Source organism: Falco punctatus, assembly GCF_963210335.1.
Source record: "Falco punctatus genome assembly, chromosome: 3".
NCBI lineage: Eukaryota > Metazoa > Chordata > Aves > Falconiformes > Falconidae > Falco > Falco punctatus.
In genome coordinates, this window is record NC_137582.1 from 54,193,365 (window position 1) to 54,198,117 (window position 4,753).

Here is a 4,753-nt window from a genome sequence, read left to right on the forward strand (position 1 = left end):
TCTCCTACCAGTTATTTATGTAGCAGGTATAAATGCTTGAGGAGCTTTAAAAAGTTTGGAGAGATTTCTTTATTGGTTTTTGTGGGTTGTTTTTTTTTTTTTTTTTGGGGGGGGGTGAGGGGGGGGTTAACCTGCAAGACTTCAGGGTCTTGGCAGAGAGCCTGGCACACCAGCCTGCAGTAGCACAGCTGAGGGTGGCAGAAGTTGAACGGAGAAGTGGGAGTGAACGGCAATGGTCAGGGGAAGGAGAGAGCTCAGCTAAGTGACATAAACATGTAGATACACCACGAGTTTATGGCTCCATGTTTGGCAACCAGTGCTGGACCCTGGGGATGCCATCAGGCTCTGCAGACTCTCCTCACCCAGTGGCCAGCAGCCTGCCCTCAGAGCCAGTATTGGCATGGCACAGCTGCCCTGGGACCTGGGAACAGGACACTGTGAGAGGGCTGTGCAAGATGCACTGGGAGAAGCCTTGCTGGTCCCCATCCCTCCCCTTTTGCTCCAGAGCTGCATTTACACTCAGGTCCTTGACTGAGCAACCTGTCAGTTTGTCTGTGCTGGCCACACACCTCACTGATCCTGACCTTGACTTGAATTCCAAGCTTGCCCCTGGACCTGCCCCATCCCTATGGACCCTCATGGTGATCGAGGCTGTGGCTGACCCTGGTACTATCATTGGACCTGCTCTGCTCTTGCTGGGGCACCATGGGGCTGCACCCTGATGAGTGAGGGCACTGCCATGCCAGCCATGCTGTCACCCCCACGCACTCGGCTCTTTGCACCTTGTGGCACAGCTGGCCCTGTGATTCCCAGCATCCAGTTTCACAACAGTTTCAACAGATCTACATTTTGCCTGCTGAAAGCCTGGGTTTTTTTTCCATGCAGTCCTCTCTCTTCTTCACCCAAGCTGTGGCAGTGATCTACCATTATACAGCCCCTCTTCTAGGTACTAAGGCAACTCCAAGAAGAGATGGCTGGTTTTGTTTTACTTGGGGTTTGGTTGGGTAGAATTAGTTGTTCAATTCCATGAACAGTCTTATCTTGGGAGCAGATATGCCTTGATATTGGTGTAAGGGACAAAATGCGCAGAAGGAGCTCTTAAGATCAGCTGGTCACTTCTTAGATTCCTTTAGCTGTGGCAAAGAAACAACATTTGAGGCTAAATGAACGCTCCTATGCAGTTATGAAAGTCCTTTGGTCCCTAATCCAGCTCAGTCCTTAGTCAAAAAAATGAACCAGAGGAAAAGAGACTGAACTTACTGCCTGATTGTTAAAGAACTTCTGTTCAAATTAATATTTAATTAGTTTTTCAAAACAGAACAGCTGCAACAAGATCTCCTACATTAACCCCGTAATACCTCTAAGTAGAAGGTTAGGGCAGTAATATATAAGCAAAGAGGGCTGGATTAAAAAATGCTTCTGAAGAGACAGAGAACACTCTTTAAAATTAAAAGTAAACACTATTTTCTCTTTTTTTTCTGCCAAAACTCCTTAACTAAATTTGATCCAAACTCATAAACTATTCCAGTCAAACTTGAAATGATATTCTGCAGCAAATAAAAACTAATTCACTTTTCTCTTTGTATTTTCAAGATTTCAATGCTGCTGAAATTATCCTTCATGGATACATCCCTCTTAAGTGAGGTCTTCTTCACCAGCAGTTGCTGCAGGTGGCAGCTGTGTTAAACCATTGGCAAGGACTCTGATACATGATTCCTTCCAAAGTCAGCTGAGGAAGTTATCTCCCCAGCCCCTTTCCCCTGCCTCCCCGGCAAAAGATCATCTGATTATAGAGGCAGCAGAGTACGTAGTAGATCTACTCCTGAGGTATCCATAACCAAGGGCAGTAATTTCATCTATCATATATTTCTGTTTTGAATTTCAACCACCAAGTAAACTCAGGTGGTAACTTCAACAGGAACTGGTAACTGGGGTCATAACCTTTCCAACCACTGTACCCAAGTCCGGCACAAGCCTGTAGGCAAGGTAAGACAATTTGAAATCATCAAGGTAGCTAGTTATAAGAAGTTAATACTTTTCATTTGAGACAGACACTGATCATTTGTTTACTTCTAGCTAGTCTTCAGTGGTGCTCCAGTTAGATCATTTTATTCTGCACAGCAAGGACTTGGGACCTTCCTAGCCCTTGTGGGCAGCCACCAGCCTCTTAGCTGAGGTTGTTTAAAACAGCATAAGGCAAAGGAGACAATGATCCTGCACCCTCTGATCTGCTAGCACTGTTTGTCAACTGACTGGAGAGTAAGCCTGTTCAGCGAGTCAAACTAGGCCTTTAAAAAAAAAAATATCTTTGGGATGATTTTATTTCCCTGATCTGTTTTATCCTGAAAGATACACAGATGCTGGTGCGAGCAAAAGAAAAGGAGTGGCAATGTCTTTCAGGAGTTGCCAGTAAAGGCAGAACCATGGACATGCTGCCTTGGACTGAAACTGTCACTGGACTGTCCCCTCTGGGGACAGTACTTTCCAGCTGTAGGCAGTAGTCTCTTAAAAAACAGTAGTTCAGTCACTTGTGATTCTGTGACCATAACCTGAGGTTAATGGCTGACATTAACTGTGTCATGGTTAAAGTCATAATGTAGCTGGCATTCAGTGTAAATGACAGCAATTTTAGGCAATGGGTGTTTGAGGCAAGTAGATATTTCTAGTCTAGGTCTCGATTAAGTTTCTGGTTTAGTAGCCATGACAGAACACCCTCTCAGATTTATTAATGAGTCTGATGGATATGAGCACTAATGAAAATGGACAGGTAGATAATGAGGGAGGTACAGTCAGAACATAGGATTAAAGTCAGGTACAATTAAAGTTCAGCTCCCTAGTCAAACACAGGCTCCTTTGGGGCCCTAGGTAAATCATTTATGCACAGCCTCTCAGTCTTTAAAGAGAGGATAATAATATTCATTATCTTCACACATACACCTTGAGAGTATGAGCAGTTTTGCTGCTGGTTTGTTTTTTTTTTTTTTCTTAATTCTCAGAAGTGTCCAGTAGATTACCAATATCATGATTACTATACTGGGCAGAGCTGGAGCAAGGCAAATGCTGTGCAAGTTTCTTCACAGAGCCCTACTAATGTATTGCAGACATCTTTACCCCTTATCAGTTATGCTATGCCGCTCTAAGCTTAAGACAAGCTGCCAGGAAAATACCTGTTACCTGCAGGAGCGATGCCACATCATGAGACAATCAGTGCCTCTCTAATGCTATTCCCAGCAGAGCTGCCTTTAAACACCATGTCTCTGGGAGTGACTTGAGAGACTCAGCAGACAATGGCAGCACAAATGTCAGGTATCGGGTAAAGCAGAGAGCAAAATACCTGTCCTACCCAAAGGCTGTAAAAGAGAACCAAACAATGCAGACAAATTGCAGTGTAAGGAGGAGAGGGAGGGAGTTAGTGAGAGGGAGACAAACCACTACAGCAAGCCATCTGGATTAAAACCAGATCAGTCATTCTAAATTGGTGCTTGAGTGCTGAGCAAATGAGCTAGAGGAAGAAGAAAATCTGTGTGTTTGTATAGCTGCATCGCAGGGCATTAAGGAAGTGGTGTTTTACATTTTAAGCAGAGGAAAGACTGTGCAGAATCTATTAGCTCTGACTGATATTATGAAGCTGTTACAAAGAAGTCAGGTGTATTTTGGGATATCCCCATGCACATGTACTGCTGACCAAGGTCTGCATTACAGCCTTTCCAGAACTGAGACAGCAGTTAGTAATTAAATCTTAATGGTTATCTGCTGAGATGAAAACACTTGGGACAGCGAGAAACTGAAGTTTAAGGCTCACCTCTCCACAGAGAAGGAGTTTGGAGCCAGAAAGAGTTACAACAGGCAAAACAAAGATATGGAAGAGAGTAATAAATAATTTTTCTTAAAAAAAAAAGGCTGAGAAATAGTGAATGAAGAAAGAAGAGATGGGTATGTTTGAAAAGAGAATTGATGATTTACCTGGGGACAAGCCAAACAGGAGTTAACTCGTGGGCTGCAGAAGCAGCTTAGGTTGTCACAGAATGAAAAGAAACTCACACTGGGAATATAACAAGGTGATGTTATTTTAGGTAGGCTTGAAGATTTTCTTTCTCTATTTAGCAGAGAATAAAGATAATTTGTTTACAGCACCACAAGCACCTGAGAAATGAGTTGCAGCTCAGCATGCTCATGCTAGCTAAAACTTGGAAAGGGTAATCTGAAGCAAGGACAAATCTCAAGGACTGAAGTTAATCCTAGGACTATACAGATTTTTTTTCAGACTTCAAGGCTTAAAGCACACATATTCTAGTGTCTGGTCAATGTCTAGCCAGGGAGCTTAGCCAGATCTACGACACACGGGTTATGTATACATATATGTGCCTTCAAACAGCTGAGCTTGTACTTTGCCTTTGTACAGGATCAAGTATAACAGAACTGCCTCTAGACAATGTTTCATTGTGTATTGAAGTCTTTCCAGAGATCAGTGAATCCATGTAGACAACAGTCCATTTCCCTTCTTCCCTAACATTTTCTCAGCGAATAATCTGGCTTCTCCCGATAAAACTGCTGATCACCTTTTAAAGGCAAAATGCATCAAACATTCTAAAAAAAAGCTTTTCCCTTTCTTTGTTTCCTTTCTTTTTACTTTTTTATTTTTATTTTTGTTACATCTGCAACATTATTACAACTTGTGTGCAATTGCTGTATACTCAAGTGCTTAGACTCCCTGTCCGTGAGAAGTGGTCGGGCACAGTCCACAGCTCCAGGA

The 4,753-nt window shown here is 43.0% G+C and overlaps 1 long non-coding RNA gene across 1 annotated transcript; it reads right to left on the bottom strand.

Annotated features, from left to right (window-relative positions):
• Nucleotides 1-115: 115 nt before the first annotated feature.
• Nucleotides 116-2,041, bottom strand: LOC308061688. The gene is made up of 2 exons (XR_013927323.1): nt 1,959-2,041; nt 116-1,783 (listed from the first exon to the last, which is right to left on the bottom strand). It is a non-coding gene; the product is annotated as an uncharacterized lncRNA (long non-coding RNA).
• Between the last annotated feature and the right edge of the window lie 2,712 nt (nt 2,042-4,753).